This window comes from Pogoniulus pusillus, chromosome 19 (genome assembly GCF_015220805.1).
Source record: "Pogoniulus pusillus isolate bPogPus1 chromosome 19, bPogPus1.pri, whole genome shotgun sequence".
NCBI classification, from domain to species: domain Eukaryota; kingdom Metazoa; phylum Chordata; class Aves; order Piciformes; family Lybiidae; genus Pogoniulus; species Pogoniulus pusillus.
Window position 1 is genome coordinate 14,739,746 of NC_087282.1, and position 20,025 is coordinate 14,759,770.

General features: G+C 44.4%; 1 protein-coding gene across 1 annotated transcript in view; it reads right to left on the reverse strand.

Annotated features, from left to right (window-relative positions):
- Nucleotides 1–18,618, reverse strand: part of LOC135184000 (serine/threonine-protein kinase PAK 3) — a 139,390-nt gene extending 120,772 nt beyond the window's left edge. Inside the window, exon 1 of the mRNA XM_064159419.1 lies at nt 18,156–18,618. The gene's annotated coding sequence lies outside the window, so the exon portion shown is untranslated. The remainder of the gene's footprint in view (nt 1–18,155) is intronic.
- Nucleotides 18,619–20,025: the final 1,407 nt, after the last annotated feature.

Consider the following 20,025-nt stretch of genomic DNA (forward strand, 5'->3'; position numbering starts at 1 on the left):
ATACTGCTTCTCAAAATATCATCAGGCAGTTTCTTTCATTTTATTTCTCTTATAAAGTTTGGGGCTGTTTTAAAACTACAAAACATTCAAAGCTTTGAGTGCTTCTATTATCTCTTGTAATTTGCTGGCCTTGAACCTGTGCTTTCACAAAAAGCCTGCCTTTACTGCAAAAAGACCCAAAAGCAGATTTACAGGAAAGTTGTTATACTGAGATGAAAAGCTAGCAGGGATGCAGCATTGCTATCCTGACCTTGAGAGAGCTACATGAGGTAAATTACATCGGGCAGTGTAGAAGGAGGTTCCATTAATGGCCTTGGGGTAAAAGATGGAGTATTGCTAACCCCCAGCACCCAGGTGTCAAGACTCAGGCCTCCAAATAAATGCACACAAACAAACAGCAGTCTTGAAGTTGGGGACCAAAGGAGGTGTCTCTTCTTCAACATGCAGCTGGCTCACATTTCCAGCTACCATTCCATGGATGTGGAACATAGAAAATTAGTTCCTTAAGGGAGGCTGAGAGTCTCCCTGAATCCAAGGGTTGGGGTCTTAAGGAAAACTTCAAACCATCAGAATGAGTAATAAAGTAACAGGGCAAGATGGGATTTGCCTGCATTAAGACTTTGCACCGGTATCCACACGCCTCTTTTTTTCCAACGAAAACACAATTCCCAATTTCCTCAGTTTTACTTCAGGATACTCCTCAGAGAAAGATCCTTTCTGGCTTCCCTTTGCTATTGCATGTTTTTCTCCACTTCCCCCTCCCTTTAACCTAATTTGCTCCTTAGATGTAAATCTCAGCTATGCTGATTTCATAACTAGCTCAAAATATTTTTTACATTAATATTTTACAGTTTAGAACCCCAAAAAGACTCTGTGAAGAAGCCTCTACTGTTATTTGTTTCTGCCTTCAGAGAAGACAACCTTGCTTGACGTAGTTCACACTAACCACAGCACATCACAGGTACAGCAAAGGCCTGGATACGCCATGCTAGCTGCATGGCTTCCCTCCACCTCCCAGACTGGCTATGTCTGGCTACTGGACCCCAGGCATGGTTTTAATGGGTGATTTTTATAGGTGTGACAGCTGGAGAAAGGTACTTAGCGCTTGTGAAAATCAGGTCTCTTGTCTCCAAAGCCAACCTGGGCATTCAAAAGTCATTACTGAGACCTTAAAAAATAATGAGATTGGCTTGGAAAACAAGATCAGTTTAGATATTTTATGGTTTATTTGCCTTATGGTGTTTCTGCCTTTAGCAGTTATGTATGTGAGCCTTCTCTCTTTTTTTTCCCTGCACTGCAAGGAAAACTTTAAACTTTCTTCTAAAGGAAAAGAGAGAATCTTCCCATAAATCACCTGACTCCTGGATCTAGGATTTGAGGAAAAGTATACAATCTCACCAGATCGATGGTAATTCACAGAGGGCATATCCCCATTAGAAATACATATTCTCCTACAGGTTTCTTCCAAACAAAGGTATTGCAAATGTTTTCTCCCCTTGGCGATGCTGTTGAGACAGAGTTAGCCTGTTACCCAGTTCCTCCTAGTTACCACAAAAGGAAGACTCACCTCCTGTAATCAAGCTCAGACTCACAGATATACACAAAATGTATTTCAGAGGAAACCTCTTATGTTGTCGGAATTGTCACACTCACTTCCTGCAGCCTGAGATACTGCGAGAGATTTTGCACCCTTTAGTTGTATGACAGGGACAGTGAGGCTCTACTAAACCCATCAATGTCTCCCCAGGTTCAAGATGGGATAATCAAGTAGCCTGAAGTCTGGCCTCTCAGGAGATCTTGATCCAAGGTCTAAGCCTACCTCCTTTTCCAAGAAGCTTCCTTAGAAGTAGAGCAGCAACATGCCATTGCCATAATGATGCAGAGGACCATAAGCCAGAGATCACAATTTGGTAGTTGTCTGGCGGTGGTTCACCACTTACACTACAACCAGAATCAGTTTTGGCTGGAGGTGGTGCAGCTTAAGACTAATTGTACTCCTACTGAAATGAATGTAAGTCAATTTTCCTACCACATTCATCTTTGTTTGGTAACTTCAGGACATTCAGCTAGCAGTGCCATTGGAGATGGAGTTATACTAAGGTGGAGAAAGGAGGATATACAGCAACTTTGGAAGAAAAACGAACACAGGAGCAAAGATGTTCACAATCCAGCTGTTTAAGATAATTTGAAGGTCTTATCTTTATATAACACAGTTTTGGAAGAGATATGCATACTTAGTGTCTCCCTTCTCTCCCTGCAATCTCCCCATGATGCTCCAGTGAGAGTATCTGGTAAAACAAACAAAACATACAGAGTCTTTCAAAGAAGGCATCAATGCCCTAGAATAAATAATCCTGTAAACCCTTGTGCATTGCAGCACTTGCTGGGACTTAGGCAGGAAGAAAACAAGACAAACTGCAGCTGTGAAATATGAAGTAAGACAGGAGTAAGAAAACATTCCTTTCTCCTGAGGAAGCACATGCAGAGCTGCAAGCATTTTCATCTACCAGTTTAAATTAGACCTTGCAAATCAGCTGCCTGATACACACACACAGAGAACTGAGAAAGAGTTCTTGCTGAGTACATGTAGTATGGGACTATAAGCAGAAGGTGTCCCAGCAATACCAGGAGATGAACAGACCCAGCAGGAGGAAAACAGCAGTCTGGCTCTTCCCATCTCCTTTGCTGTTACTGATTTATTCAGCTTTCTGCTTGTTGTTGTCTGTATTCTGCTAGAAACTACTCTGCTTAGAAAAGAACCGTGAATGGAAAAACGTAAATCACAACACAGGGTGTTTATTAAGACTGAAATACATTTTAATCTGCAGGTACATGGTGAGGACTCTCAAAGCCTGGGACAAGAGAAGGTGGTGACTGGGGAGAACATTCTGCTGTTCTTGCTTTCCACCAAAAGTCACCCCAACATGGCTTAGGTGCTCTATCAGGAGGACTTCTGCCCAGACTTCTCCTGGTTTCCCATGCTGTTATAATTGATGACTTCCAGAGTTCATCCATCACATCTAACTGCTATATTAAGTCTGAAAACAGGTGCAAGGACAAATTCTAACTTCCTTGTGTCAGTCCCTGGTTAACCATGAGAATTTGAATCCTCTCTGGGTCACTGCACCAAGCAGCAGAAAATGTTTCTGGAGAAAGAGAAAAGGTCTGTTTTCCACAATACTTGTGTAACACTGACCTCAGCGTCTCAAACACCTACCTAGGAACCAAGTACATGGCTCAGTTTAGATCAAGTCAGACACAGAAAGACAATCAAGGCCAAAGCTGAGTCGCTATCAGCATTCACTGTCTCTGAGAGCCATCCTTGTCCTCGGGCCTCCTGAACTGCCCTTCCCATAACAAGGAGAACAGAAGACATCCAGTAGCTGCTGACAAGGGAACAAATTAAATATGCTGTGGCAGTAAGCTGTTAACTCAGCTTGAAGGGAACAATATTAGGCATTCCAAAAGCAAGTAATTACACTATCCCTAACTAAAGCTGTCACTCTAGAGAGCCTTGTACAGAAGAACCAAGTCTTGCTTGTTGCAGTCCTGCCACCTCAGAGTATATCTCACTTCCCAATTTCGTTTTAACTTTTTTGGACACAAACCTTGCCTTGCTGTTCTCTGCACACATGTGTAAGCATGGCCCTCCTGAAGATGAGAGACTGCCAGGCTGTGCTGAAGGCTTGAAAGTTTGTCTGGCACCCCTGCAGCCTCCCCAGCAGCTTCTGTGTCCTTGGCAGAAATGTTATTTCACAACTTTTCAAAGCACCTCAGTAGATTTTGACACAATATCCCTATACCTCACGTAAGCACCAGCATGCTAAGAGGACTACTTTCCCTATCTAGCCAACAATGAAAAGCATGAGGAACACAGCACTGACATGTGCAGGCACCAACTCCTAATATCTAGCAATAGTTGCTTCTGGCCATTTCCGATTTGCCTCACTCATCAGAACCTAGCTGTTACTGGCAGTTGTCTGCCAATGGAGTGGCACAGGTTACTGCAAGGGAAAAAGCTAAAAACCTATTTCAGAAGTGCTCAATCAACCCTGTCAGTAAAACATCTGGCAAGAGAATGAACTAGGAATACCAGGACTTAACATGGATGGTTTACTATTCACATCATGTGCTGCTATAATTTATTATCTGTGTGTACAGGTATCAGCAAGGTGCAGGCAAAGCAGAATTCTTTTGGTCAAGAACTGAAGATGACTGGCATCCCAGATGATAATATGCATTTATTTAAACCCTCTCTGCTGTGCATTTATAGAAACACTCCCTGCAGATACTTTTCAGTGCCAGCTGGGTGTGAGCTGAAGGTAGTGGCACACAACATCTGATAAGACAATTATTTTGCTTCATGGCACTTTTTGAGGTTTTGGTATTTCAGTGCCTCCTACAATGAGTTGAAGACAAACCTATTCTGGTGTTTTAATGCAGCAGAATCAATCTGAAGCATCATCCACACTTAAATGGGAGTCTTTTCAATCAGGACATGCAAACCCAGTGATTACTGTATGGAGCTGGGATGTGACAGATTCAAATACTACTCCCTGATGCGAGATGAAATTGCCCTGACAGATGAGGGACCCTGAATCTCTAATACCCACTTTAGTGCTTGTGCTAGCTCTGCATATGAGTATCAGTAGGGCCACATTCACAAGCAGGTGCACCTACATGCTGAACACCTTCAATCTGGGCAGCTAACAATGGAGTTGTGGAGTGGTAGACCCTGCCAACAGCCCAACAACGTGTCTCCTGAGAGTAAGTGCCCTATTTCACAAGCAGTTGACCATTCTCAATTGCTGGGAAGTTTCAGTGTAATCAGCAGCCTATAAATGTGTCTGAAGCACTCTGACCTAAGGACAAGTTCAGCACCTCAGCAGAGAAAAACTAATGGGAGCGTTCTTGCCAGCTTCCCCCCCCTTACTCTGTAGAATGCCACATCTTCCCTTTCTTCACCTCTGTTTTACACCAGAATTCCATATAGACAAGAGTTTCTTAAACAAGGAATCTTTTCCAAATGCAGGACTGACACATAAGTAAGCCCAGAAAGTGAGAGATGCATTCAAGGGTGACTATAACTCACAGTGATTTCTAGAACAATCTTCCATATCCCATGGTTTGACTTAGTCCTCCAGATAAAAACATTTTATCCTCTATGCATGTCCCAGGGATGTCACTCTAGTTTTTATGTTGGTGTGACTGAAGCAAAAACCAGTAGGGTGTACACTTTTTGAAAACCAGCTTCATTCACTTGAAGAAGTGCATTCATACACTGTTAAAATGCTCTTCTCTCTTCTAAAACAGACATGCAATATTAGATCCACCTCTGCTCAATTTCACTTGGCCTTGGCACAAGGTACAGGAATACTAAGACCAAAGAGCCACCTTCTCCTCATTTAAGGGAAAGGGGTCCAGCTTTTTACTTTCAGTGCTTTGAGAACAAGCAAGGATAGTACTGAAGAACACCCCTGCTCACTCTGTTGTACTCTCAAGCACTTGAGGCCCTAATGGGAAAGAAAAAGCATTGCACAACAATCTTCTTCCACAGTGCAATTAACTCTCATTTTCCCTGGCCCTGGAGTGCTTGTCTACTTCACCCATAACTGAAAAAAACAACAGAAACCTCTGGAGGCAAGGGAGGGGACAAAAGCAGCTACTGAAAGTTGTTCTCCCTGTTGGCTCTATGTTGCTTGTTCAGGTAACTGGAGATGATTGGTCCACTGGCTAATTTTTTTCATCACAGAGGTCACTGCAAATAAATTCTGCACACACATCATGTTGAAATGGAGAGATTGAGAGAGTCAGGCTGACAAACCCAAAATTACATGTTCCCTGGATCACCCAACAGCCTTGGGCGACCTGCTCCTTTCCCATTCTGCCATAATATGCCCTTTCACCAGGACACCACAGAAAGCTTGACACCAGCTGAGCCCACTGCCTGTCACGTTACTTTACCATCGCCTCACTGTTTGCCCACACTCCTTACATCTTCCATTCCTCTTACACTGCCACTGTGAGCACTCAGAGACTGAAGCTGGCACAGCTTTAACATTCCCAGTACCGACTCAGGCCTGGGGGCCCAAGGCACAGCATTAGCCATGTCTCACTATTCACCAGTAAAATGGAAGCCAAGGCACTGTTTTCTACAGAAGGCAGAAGACTTGGTGTCAGCTCATCCTCCTTACACTGCTGACAAGGGTGAAACAGGAGACAAGCAGTTTCTGAGCTTCATGTGCTCTGTTTCCTTCAAGACCACAGACCCGAGGCAGCAGGTCAGGCAGACCTACATTGCTGGCTACCAGTTGAACTATCCTGACTTGTATCTCATAGGTACTTGCTAATGAGCAATCTAAGTACCCACATGCTTAACAGAAGAAGGAATTAATTGCTATCTAATTAAAGCCATGGAAACCAAGAGGACTATATAGCTAATAAGCACAAACAGAACCACCATTAGAGGAGTTTTTATTAAGGTGCTTGGAACTGAGATTTTAACTATTTGTTCTGCCAATAAGTTTTACCTAAACTAATGCCTGGTATTCTTTAAACCTCAACTGGCTTAATTACACTAGTTGACAATATTTGACACACCTGTAAAAGCAATCACCCCATATGTCCTATTTGTTACTTTTGATTTCTAGGAAGACACTCTTCTGTTTCTCTAGGGGGCATTCGCAAAAGTCGAAACACAGAGACAGCTAACAAATCCATCCTGTATATAAAGAAATCACCTCCCAAGGAAGCAAAACCCACCTCCCTGAAAAGCCAGAGAGGCCTTTCTTGGATTTCTGAAGGTAGCTACAGCTTGAGAAATGGCATCTTTGCCAAAGAGGTTGGAAAAAGTGATAGCTATCATGTTTGAGTATATTATTAAGAGTGACAATTATCATTGTATGCTTACAGTTGAAACTTCTGATTTCACAGACAAACAAATGCACCACTGCTGTTCTGGATGGCCTAGCATTAATAAAGCAAACCAATTTTGAATGCCTAAGGCCAGGACCTCAGGGACAGCAGATGGTGCTCAGGATACCCATTTTGACATTAGCATAAGAATAGTACAGAGTGGGTCACAGATTGCCTTTAAGCAAGCTTTCAGTTGTCCATACAATCTCAGCCTCCTACCAAATGAGACAACATTATTTGTTTTCTAATTTAGGTAATCAGTGCTTCATTACAAAAAATGTACTTCACAAGCAACTCAAGAATAAAGAAATCCATCTCCTTTCTAACAACCTGCGCTCCCCAAGCACCTTATTCAAACTTCAGTCACACAACAAAAGGAAATGAACAGCCCTTGTTCATATGCATTAAAACACTCCTGGACAAATGACTTTAAGTTCTTAAAATTAGAGTTTGGTTGTTTTGGGCTTTTTTTCCTTTCTCAAATTGTTTCTAGTTCCATCTGCAATCAGTTGCAGCTGTAATTGTTTGTAAGTGCAAATAGTAGATCCATTGACAGTTAACTTGACTCTCATTGAAAACCAGAACAAATTTCAAACAGAAAACAGGAAGTTGTGCCTCAAGTTGTTTTAAACCGGCATGAAATCTACATGCTTACCTGGATTCAGGTAAGCAGGAGGCAAATCTTCACCCCACTCCTAATTTTGGCCTCAGAGTTGAGTAAAAAGCAGTCAAAGACTGGACCCTCCGGAGAGAAGTTCAGATGGAGACTCAGGATATCATATGCAATTATCTAAGGAGATATTTTGCCCTTTCTAGTAAACATAGGTTACTTCCACTTTAAATAAGGTGTTTCACTGAATGTGTGTTTGTTTTTTTAACATCAATAACGAACAAAGCTGCATGTGTTTGGCTGTGTGTCCTTCTAGCTGACTTAATTCAGATCTCTGAATGAATGAATTAATTCCCGATCTCTGAAAACATGACTTTTCAGACCTTTTGTAGTTCACACTTTGTGTCCCTTGGAAAGGGCTGCTGAGTTTTGTTTCCTGGCTAGTTATTAACCATCAAGAGAATGTTTTTACTCCACTCACCACACATATCAGTCAAATCAAATCTGGAAAAACCTGCAAGAAGTCAGTTTATCAAAACTCAGGAAGTACATTGAGAGATTGCCTACTACCTCACAAACTCTCTGCAAGAAAAGCACAGAAGGGAAGAGTTTTGGATGTTTTTTTTTAAGGAAAAAAAAAAGGGGGGTTGGTGTTCTATGTCCACCTCCAAACCCATGGGACTGAAGAGAGGAGCTAAGCCAATCCACACAGATACCCTTATCACTGCATTTACGCTGGAAAGTTGCAATCATGGTTTCATCCACTCAAAGCCCCCTTGAGATCCCCAGGATAGGAACATCTGAAGCGAAGACCAGTATGAAAAGTCTTCAGGTTTTCAAACAGATGGTTAATGTCATTACAAGTCAAAAGTGCAAAAATCTAGGGAGGACAGTGCCATGGATTCACCAGAATGGATTTTGGCTGGCTAAATAAGCCCTTAGTATCCCATGCTGTACTCTGAAACAATCCTGATAAACAGCCAGCAAAGACAAGTCACTCCCCACCATAGGCACACCCCAGATTCCAGACATGGATGATGGTGAGGCAGCTAAGAATTACAGATTTACACACAACACAAACTGGCACAAGGAATAGACAAAAATCTTTGTTGATGTTGCTGTTCTCATTTCTCATGGAACACAGTTTTCATTCCCTACAGCAAATGTACTAATTGCCAACTGAAAATAAGTCATCTCATCATCTTACTTGAATAAATACCAATAGTTCCTCAGCCTGACTGGAAAATTCAAGAACCTGTATCTGGGCAGAGAAAGCAAATCACTATTACTGAATCTTGCCCAGTGTATTTTCTTCTATAAGAACTGCTTGAAAATAATGAATTGTCCAGAAACATTTTGGAATTGGGGAAAACTTTGGAATAAACTGGAAGATATTTTGGGTCACAAGATCACCGAACTCCACCAAATTATGAGTGCCCTTTCCTGGAAGGGGAGCTCAGAGCAAGGCTGAGGATTTTGTGATTGACAGATAAAATGTGAAAAACCATCAGGACTAGGGACTGAAAGCTGGTTCCCAAAGTAACTTCAATCAGAGTTCCTTAGAGGCCATTTTTCAGAACTGTTGAGTTTCAAGAATTCAAATTTTCACTCAGCTTCCTTCCAATCAGACACTTCTGGGGATAGACATTCTGAAAATTATACCAAATGAGAATTTGCAGCCTTGCCCCTGGAATGCAGCCCACTGAAAAGACCCACTGTTCAATACTCAGCATTGCTTAACAGAGAGAAAATGTTCATCTAGATGTGCTTCTTGCCACTACCTTTGGGGAAAGATCTTTCCACTGTTGCAGGTGTCTCCTTGTAAGTGGCTCCAGAAGGCGAGCAGATGCAGAGAGGTGGTAACACTTGCTGGAGGGGAAGTGTCATCACCTCCTGTCAGTGCTAAGACTTCTCACACTCATCAGAGTGAGAAGAAGACAAACACAAACATTACAGTAAAACACTGTGTGAACATATTATGCTGCAGTTGTGCTGTATATTTATAGCCACAGAGTTGGGGTGATGTCCATAGAAGTATTATTTTAAAATTATTTCCAATATACGATTTAATTCTTCTCAGATTCTGCTAAGCAACCAGTTTGGGGTGGTCTAGAGAAAAAAAAATACAGTGTAGCTAAAGCACTGCAGGCAAGTGCTGAATGTTCTGTAAAAACATAAACAGTTCCCTGCCTGCAAATCTCTCCCTCCGATGTCTCATCTTTCACTCCACAGTTCCCAGGGTACTAGAATTTCCGCAGTCCTGTGGTTACCTAGAGTTTTCTCATGGAAACAAGCACCAAATACATCATGAAGAAAACAACTAGGCAAAAATCCCCTAAAAACAGCCCTTCAGCTTATTATTTCCTTATTCTTCCTGTGCCGGCTCAGAGCCAGAGATAGGCTAAGCACAGCTGAGATCAGTGGTAAATATCATTAGCTGTTAGCAGAGGAAAAATTTTACCATAAACACTTCTTTTCCCCTGATAAAAATTAAGGAGGCACAAACCAAAGTGACCTCTTTATCTCTCCCCTCCATTAATTAATAATAAAAGCAATAACCTGAAAATGAAAATGGACACTCCCTTTGACCCTGTGGGAAAACCTCAGAAGGCCAGCAGAAGGCTGCTGCACCGCTTGCCACGATTTGCGGGTGGTATGGCAGCAGTGAAGCCCCACGCTGTGAGGGAACCTTGTGTCATCTGTCGTGGGCATGTGCTCTCCCAGTGCACTCCGTGGTGGACAACTAGCGGGGCAAGAGCGTGCCTGAAGGGCCTCTCCGAATAGGAAAGGGGAGGATTTCCCATTTCAGTCCCAGCAACTATTAAAGAGTTGCAGTGAAATGGCAACTAAGAGCTGTTAGGCCAAAATGTGCTGCACTTACAAAGCCTTAGAATTCTCTGCCTCTAGCTGGCTTTGCCAAGAGTGAGGATGGTACTTAGCATCCTTTTCACAAAGATGTCAAACAGATAACCAAAAATCATTTTCTATCTGGAGCAGGCAAACTGCAGGTTAACTGAACCATCCTGCCTCTCACAGCAAGGTAAGGGGAGAGTCAGGGACAGAATCCAAACCACCTGATTACAGCACTGTGATCTCAGCACTAAATGGCCATCTTCCTGTATGGACAATCCTCTTTCTCAGAGAAGTTGGTCCAGCCAATGTATACTCCAAAGAGTGACCAGGCTGGTCTGGGAGACTGCTGCAGCAGCTTTTTAGGAAGTGCAGAGATGTTCTAGTGACAGCCTTTTCAGGGCTGTCAGCGTCTTGATGCCTTGTTTGGTTTTGGGCTCTTCCTGACTTTTAATTTAACTTGAAGGATTTGATTCATTGTTTCTCAGCAATAAACTGTTTTCCTTAGAAGAGCTAATCAAACTTTGATGAGGCCCTTGTGCAATGGAAAGATTGATGAGCTACATTAAAGGCTAGGTGTGGAGCAAAACCGAAGGGCAAAGCCTCCTATTGTGCTCAAAGAAATTACATAATCATAGGATCGTTTTGGTTGGAAGAGACCTTCAAGATAGTAGAGTCCAACCATTAACCCAGTACTGTCAGGTCACCACTAAACCATGTCCCTCAGCACCCCATGTAAATGTCTTTTAAATCTCTCCATGGATGGTGATTCTAACATTTCTGTGGGCAGCCTGTTCCCTTTGGGGGGAAGAAATTTTCCCTCGTGTCCAACACAAACTTCCCCCTGACACAAATTGCAGTCATTTCCTCTCATCCTATTGCTTGCTCCTTGGGAGAAGAGACTGACCCCCACCTCTATACAGCCTCCATGCAGGGAGTTATAAAGAGCAAGGAAGTCTCCCCTCAGCCTCCTTTTCTCCAGGTTAAACAAAGTTTCCTTCTGCCCTACCTCCCATTTTAATGTATTTGCATAACTACCTTAGTACCCTGGAAGAGGGAAATGGTAACTTCTTTGTTTGCCAGCATCACCTTGAAAGAAACATTTCTCTGTCTCACTGCAGCATCCCTTACATTGGTGCTTTATCAGGCCACAGAATCATAGCTTCCACTGAAAGGCTGGCAGGAGAAAGCAACTGAGACACATTTTCTGCCTGCACCATAGACAACTAAAATCTGGAACTCATCAATCAAGCAGTCATTCAGACCAAGAACCTAGTAAGACTCAAAAAGGGATGAGAAATGCATACAGTTCACCAAAGAACCCTAGCAAGCTGGCACCCAGAACATCTCCATGTTAACCCCTCTTCTATCAGTGTTGCACTTAACCTTGCAGAAATCCTGCAATGTCCCAGCCCCAGCTCTACTCTTGATCCAGCTGCTGTTTACAAACACCTGATGAGAAGTTGTGGAGAGGCTGGTGCTGGTTTCTTCTTACAGGTAACTGGAGACAGAACAAGGGGGAATGGCCTCAAGCTGAGACTGGGTAGGTTTAGATCGGACATTAGGAAACAGTTTTTCACAGGTAGAGTGGTCAGGCACTGGAATGAGCTGCCCAGGGAGGTGGTGGAGTCACCAACCCTGGATGTGTTTAAAGTTCATTTGGATGTGGTGCTTATGGATATGGTTTAAGGTGAACATTGTAGAGTAGGGTTATATGTTGGATTTGGTGATCCTGAGGGTCTTTTCCAACCTGAATGTTTCTGTGATTCTGCCCACTCAGCTCTATGGCATACATGCATCCACAGATGGGATGGAAGTAGTAGTTTTGATGGCACAAGCCAGGAGACGGGCAAGGAACAGAGGTTGTGCTGCTAGCATGCAGAAGTTACTATCCACGTGGGAAATGGAAGCTCTTAACAGTGTTTAGCTGATGGCACAGACCAGAGTCCCCAGCTTCAATACTCAAGTTCTAAGCAATACTTGCATTCTTACTCTTAAAAACCTTCAGCACTGAAGATGCTGCAGCCTCCCTAGACAGCCTATTCTAGGATGCCACATCACTGTTGCTGGAAAACTTTCTTAATTTTATTCTAAACTTCTGAAAAATATATTGAGTTGTGTGCTGATCTCTGAAGGCAAAAATGAGCTGTCGTGAGGGGTGAAACGGACTAGCCAGCAAGTAAGTTCCAATGGCATGGTCTTTACCTTGTGCCCCAGGCCACGCAGAAAGAGTCCTATCAGGCCAGAACAGCAGAGAAACTGACCTTCAGCCTTAACTCCAACACGCAGTTCTTAGGCTTCCACAAAAGTTCACACCAACTGCCAGACAGCAGGTTAGTTCTTCCAGCTGATCCTGTGTCTTACTATGTAAGACACACTGCCTGATTATTGCTCTCTGCTAACCTCTGCATAAATTTAGCCATTAAGGACTAGAATGGGAAATTATTACTGAGAATTCAATCAGTGTTTAACCAATTTTTAATCCATCATCATGTGTAGGTCAAAGTGCATTAACCTGCTTGAGCCTATTGGAAAAGATTTCATTAACCAACTCCAACAACATTATAGAAAAGGAGCTGTGGATCAGGAGATGGAAAGGATGGAGAAAATTAAGTCTAGGCTTCCCAACTTCAGCAGTGTACTTATTTCACCTGCAAAGGAGGTTTTCACTTACAGAGAGTTTCATCTCTACTCTGCTCTAGCTAACACAGTCCACAGGTGTGAGTGGCAGTGCAAGGCCAGAGCAGATGACTCAAACCTTTCCCACAGAAACAAATCACTTCTGCAGTGTTTAATGCTCATGGTGACACACTGCCTTGCAGAAAAAAAACTGCCAGTTGATAGCACCCGTGGTCTGAAGTTTGGGAAACTGCTGATACACTGGTCCGTGACTTTGCTTGGGGCACACTCAGATAGTGCAGTATCAGGGAAGAAAAAGTCTTACGCCTCACAAATATTACAGGATGGATACACTCCAAAATCAAATGAATCCCTTAGAGGAAAAACATGCCAACAAATGGTTCCAAGCACTAGAAACTGCAAGAGGCTCACAGAAAACCCCAGAGGTGTAAGAGGAAGATATGTAAATTCAGCAGTTAATCTAATCCTGCAACACAGTTCACAGATTGTCACATAACGCTGCATTTGAAGGCAGGATTTAGGAGACTGTGACAGTTCATTGCGAGGCTACAACTGTGCCAATCTTCACATCAGAGCAAGACAAATAAAGAACCTGGAGCTTGACATATGCTCTTACACTGCTACTACCACTCTCCAAAACAGTCTCAACAAGGCCTGCAACCAGCAGCATCTACAAAAGGATGCCTTTCACATCTCTGGACCTCTCACTCTAAGTATGTATATATGCATCTAACAAGACAAGACAGACTCGCCCAAGAGGTGTACAGGGAAAGGTAACAGATACAACGTGAAACATGGGGACTTCTTATATTATTTTTTTCATGAAGATGGTAAAATGGTGAAATGGCATCAGAGAGGCTTCAGGACTTCCATTTGTGGAGATATTCTTAACTAAACCAAGCAGTCCTGAGCAACCTGCTATAAATCATTCTTGTGTTGAACAGTAGGGTGGACTAAATAACCTCCACAGGTCACTTCCATCCCAGATCTTCTAAAACATCATGCACTGGGAGAAAGATTACTGGGGAGAAAAATGGGAAGAAAAAATCCTATAGGATCTCAAAATGCATCTCACTCTACCTGAAAGACTGAGGCTTTGATTGGGAGGACAATTTTAAAGCACTTGCTTGATCTTAGGGAGCGCAGTGAGTTACTGGTAGTACTTACATACACTAGAATAGTTATGATCTGATGATTTAAAGTGATATCTATTGATGCCCAAAGGTATTTTTGGGCCTAGAATTTCTTCATGAACTGTCTGTTTTCACATAGCTGTTTTGCCAACTACTGACAATTTGTTTAGAAATATCATCAAGGAACATGAAATCAGTGTGTGAGTGTCCACTACAAAACCCCTGTGAAAACAACCTTCAGGAATAGTATTTAGCCAGTGATGAAGTTTGAAGCCAGCTAAGATACAAATACATATTCATAGCAGCTAAGGATCTTGAATTTAATGCTAATGCAGATAAACACTCAGATTCAGTTGGCTTCTGTAGACTAAACACAGTTTAAAGGAGAAATCCACACAATACCAATACAACACCATACTGTTCCGCAGAATCAGATTGTTAGGGGCTGCAAGGAGCCTCAAAAAATCATCTAGTCCAACTCACCCTGCCAGAGCAGGATCACTTAGAGTAGGGCACATATGAATACATTTGGGATGGTTCTGAACTTCTTCAGAGAAGGAGACTCCACAATCTCTCTGGGCAGCCTCTTCCAGTGCTCTCTCACCATCATAGTGCAAAAGTTTTCCCTTATGTTTATGTGGAAGCTTTTCTGCTCCAGCTTGCAGCCATTGCCTCCTGTCCTGTCATCAGGTATCAGTGAGAAGAGCCTGGCTCGGTCCTCCTGATACTCACTCTTCATATCTTTAGAAACATGAATAAAGTCACCTCTCAGTCTCCTCTTCTCCAAGCTAAAGAAACTCAGCTTCCTCAGCCTTTTCTTGTAAGACTGGTGTTCCGTTCCATTACCTCTGTGGCTCTGCACTGGACTCTTACAATGCTGTACCCACAGGACTGTATTTTATTAGCAGGTAAAGCATCTCTTACTTATTTTGACATCTTTGCAACAAACTATTGTAGTTTACTACTGTTAACCCTACCCACCGTGCAGCCTTTCTACGTTAAGGCAAACATCCATGTGGTATAAACCCCAGGCTCACAGTTAAATGTGATCATTCTTAGAATCATAGAATGGTTTAAGTTGGAAGTGACCGCAAAGATCATCCAGTTCCAACTCCCTGCCATAGGCAGGGACATCTCCCACTAGAATAGGTCACTCAAGGCCAATCTGGCTTTGAACACCTCCTGGGAAGGAGCATCCACAATATCCCTGGGCAACCCATTCCAGTGTCTCACCACCCTCACTGTAAAAAATCCTTTCCTAACATCTATTTTGCTTTCCTGGACACAGAGAGGACTCCTAGAGAGGTCTACAATTCTTGATTCGATGTGAAGTTCTTACATGAAAAGTCCATCTTTTTTTGATACTGACTTGCAAAAATAACTTGAGTGCCAATACCTAAAAACAGTGTTGATACACATGGTACTATTTGTAAGACTTCACGTACTCATGGGATTTCCATTAGTGCCACGTAGAGGTATTGTGCAAATTACTCAAATGATCCCTATTTTCAGTTGCTGGCACTGAACAAAGAGAAAATTAGGTAACAGCTATTATTTTTTAAAGCAATAGAGCTACTCAAACTACCTGCAAGCTACAGTTAATGTCCATGTAAGTTTGTTATGCCTCAAAAGCCAAATTCCAACAGTATGGGGAAGGCCAATATGTAAGCATTTAGCTGGATCCCTGAACTTTGACAGTTATCCTTCACAAGACTCAGTTTACACAAAAGATACAATTTGAGTTAGACTTAACTATGCTGTCATAGTCATGTTACAGCAGCAGATCTACATAACCACCTAAGTAGGTAAAAGCAAGGCTTTCCTTTTCAGCTGGCCGAGATAGTTACATTCTGTATCTACCACAAATTCTAGTCACACCACAGGCAGAAGCAAACTCAGCAGCAGTTATTCAAAGGGAAGCAGAATGAAAGAAAATCATTTCCTTTTCTTCCTACATCCACATGCAAAAGGTTAAATGCTCTACAGCCCACTATTAAAACTCTTTGCAACTAACCCCACCATCAGTCTCTCACAGCAGCTGGATGCCTGCCGAGGCTGTGACTGTGGGGCCACTGATAAGGCACTTCACTCTCTCAGCTGTGTCAGAAGCTTGATTACACGTTCCAGAACATGAACTTTTAAATTGTTTCCAACACACCTTCAGACTTTGTGGAAGGAAATAACCAAGATGACTGACGGAATAATTGTTTTTCCTTTTTTCACAAACAGCTCTCAGGATGCTTCTTATTTCTTCTGTGCCGTTCTTTCATTTCTGTAAGTCTATGTAGACTGAACAACTTGCACTTTCTCTTTTCTCATGTGACCGTAGTTTCTGTTAAAAGTTAAGAAAGGAGGGCAAGCAGCTCCTAAAAATTTCAGCTATCACTGGTGGCTGGCAAGAGGAAATGAATGGGAAGAGGTAAAGCAGTGATAGGCCAGAATCGTCTCCACAGTCTTTCAGCAGCCTTAAGAAAATCCTTCCCCTCACACTTTGCTGTACACCTAAGTAATATTAAACTGAGCAGGCCTCTGGCAAGACTTTCAGAATACAAAGCTCATCTACAATTATACAGGTTTGAGGCAACAAAGCACTCTGGAGCTCAGAGGTGTTCTCTTAGACATCAAACAAGTTCTAAAAGGCAAATGAAGATAAATGCAAACAGAATCAGCACATTATGATCCCTAGTTAAGAATATACCTTCTTCATAAGAGCCCTTGGCATAGCCCTTCTCATTCTGATAGTCAGTGTCTTTTAAAGCGTATTCAAGAGAGCACAGAAGGCGATACATTTGTTTTCTCAGTTATTCTGAGTGTTTGTATGATCCTGACAATTCTCACTCAAATGAGAATTACTTGAAGACACACAGACCATAAGTTTCACCTTAGTGAAGAAAAATAAGGGAAAAGTTTGTTAGAACTTCTGTAAAGTAAGTTTAAAAGATGGTATGTGCTCCAGTCGCCCCTGCTGAGATCAAGTGTGGGTGACTTTGCAGCAATGAAGCTTTTACATGACCTCAGTACTCACCCTCCCTGCTGAACAATGTGCCCAAAGTTGCCAGAAGAGAAAATCTAAATGCTGCACTGAAGTGACAATAACAAGGGCAAGAGGCAGTTTGCACCTGATCCAAGCAGAGCAGACTAATTCAACCTTCCCTCTTGATTCAGCAGCAAATCAGAGTGCTCATCTCCACTTCCAGGACTCTGTTGACCGTTTCTAGTCTCAAAGCTCTCAGCCATTTGGTGGTGGTTCTTTAAACCACAGCATTACGCCTAACACAGGAATGGATAGGCAGGCAGGCAGAGGGATTACAGCGTTAGGCTGTGACAGGCTCCAAAAGGAGCCCATTCCAATTACTCTCTTCCTGTGACTCTGGAAGTCAAGACCATGGCACTGTGTCTTCACCTTAAAAATAACGAGGAAAAAGCTTCGTGAAAAGCAACTGATCTTAAGGTACTGGAAAGGGCAAAATCACTTCGGGTTCATCTGGCATGGGAATGAACTCAGCCTGGATGCCAGGCAGCTCACCATGAGGGGCATGCACAGCCCTTGGCTTTGCACCCTCCCTTCTTACACCCTCCTTTCCCGCACCCTGCCAGGCTCCCAGCACCTAGCAGCTGGAGACAGCCATCACCGCTGCACCCTGCTCCTCCTCACAGCAGCCAGGGCCGGCCAGCACCACCAGACACCCGCAGGAACATTTTCCATGTATACAATCCTTCCTGGAGCCTTACACTAAACCAGGTCCCGCAGAAGAGGAAGAGAGGGTTAGGGCTGATTTGACAGCACAGATTTCAACCCTATCAAGCGGAACAGGGAACTAACAAACACCTCAAGGGCTCTCCACTGGCCCTCTCCCTGCAGCCCCATACGGAGCCCCTGCCCGGGCTTTGTTTCCGCGGCTGGCAGGCTGCAGGCTGGGGAAGCCGGCTGCAAGGAACCTGCCCTGTCTTTTTGGGCAGGACAGAGCTGTGCCTGGGTTTGCAAGGTAGAAAAGCGAAGGACAGACCTTGTCTCCGGCCGCTTCTGCGCTGGGGATTGCCGGCCGCGGCTGCCGGCGGGATGCTGGGGGCCCGGCCGCGGTGCTCACCGCCCCACAGTGCCCTGCCTGCCGCCAGCCTCCGCGGTGCTCTGCTCCCCTCCTCCCTCAGGGTCCTCTTTGCGGGAAGGTGGGGACGGACGGGCGGACACGACGACAACAACAAAAAAGGGGTGTGTGGAGGGAACCTTTCTATTATTATTATTCTAATACATTCTGGGGGCTTGTGGTTCCTGCAGCCAGGCGGAAGTGAAACCCGGGTTCGCCCCCTCCTCCTTCCGCGATGCTCCGGGGCTGGAGGCACCCTGGGGCCGGCGGGGCGCGGCTGCGGACCCCGCAGCCCGGCCGCTCCCGGTTCCCCCTGCCCGCAGGCCCCACGGGCGGCAGCGGCATTCCGCGCTGCCCCGATGCCCAGGTGGGATGAGGGACAGTGCCGCTCCCGAAAGGCCGAGGTTGCTTTGAAGGCGAAAAATAGGAGAATCATTGTCTTCACTGCACTGCAGGGGGAATCTGCCCGCGACTGGCCAATGCTGGTGCCGGGCCCCATACCACCTGCGCGGGATGGGGCGGAGGATGCGCAGGAGCGGGAGCGGTTGCGAGAGGGCATCTGGGCTCCTGAGGAAGCGAGTGCGGCGGGTGTTGGGTGGGCTCGGTGGCCCCGCACACCTGGGAGAGCCCTGCAGGCACAGGCTGGCAGCCCTCACCCCGGTGACGGGCACCAACGGACGGTAGCACAAGTGGGAAGCTGTAACATGCAGTTAAATGCAGCGGCGTCTTCAGCTCCTTAGTGACATCCCGTGGCGCGGGGGCACTACTACTGACTGCCACCTTAGCTCCCTTACCAGGGACCTGAGGAGCAATGACAAGCCAGTTCCGCCTCGTCCCCTACCGCGGGCAGGAGCGGCTGAGTACCCAGCACGGTGCAGTGTCGTGGGGATTGTCCCTGGACCTGAATCCCTCTCAGTGTTTCTGGTATATGCAGGTGACTGCTCTCGGGCACGGTGGGGACATGTGTACCCCGTTCACGTGTAGCACCTTCCACAGCTTATTAGAGAGCAGAGAGAGCTCAGAGCCGAGCACTGCAGCTGGCCCTGTGCCCTGCCTGGGGAGCAGAGTGAGGAGACACCAAATGAACATCCAGTGAACTAAGGCAGATGCTAATTTATTAATTCAGCATGTGCCATCATGTTGAAACAGACTCACAGAGTATCTTCCCCAGCCAGGAGGCACAGGAGCAGAGGCGAAGCTGTGAAACCCTGCCCCTTCCTAGGACTTAGCTACTACAGAGAACTCTGCTATCCACCTTCTCTATCACCCAGTACACTGGGGTGCTTTTCCGACCTGTGTCAGAAAAGGCAAGAAGATAATAGATGGTCAATGAACTGAGCACATGGACCAAAACAGACAGGAGGAAGGTGTGAAGTCAGCATTTAAAAGCTGTAACTGAGTAACTGAATTCCAGCTTCCAGAGATGCCACTAGCAATGAGGATTTGGTATCATCCACCTCAAAATTCCTCCACCTGCCCTGAAAAGCTTGGTAAGATCCATGCCACCATGTTTATAATGCTCACACTGCCCAGATCAGAAAGGTTAAAGCTAGCCTGGGCAGGCCTCAACACACAGCAGCTGAAAGTCTTGATAAGAGTTTGGAGGCATTATGTGTGTTGGTAGTAGATGGGTTGGAGAAAGCTCTTCTAAATTCTGCTCCAGGAGTAAATCCTATCAGGTGATGCAAATGTTCACAAGACAATTTTTACTGAGGTCTTTTGTCCCCAGAAGGCACCTGCTCACAGCATCATGGTGGAACTTAACCCTTGTAATACTCTGGTGCTGTCCTCT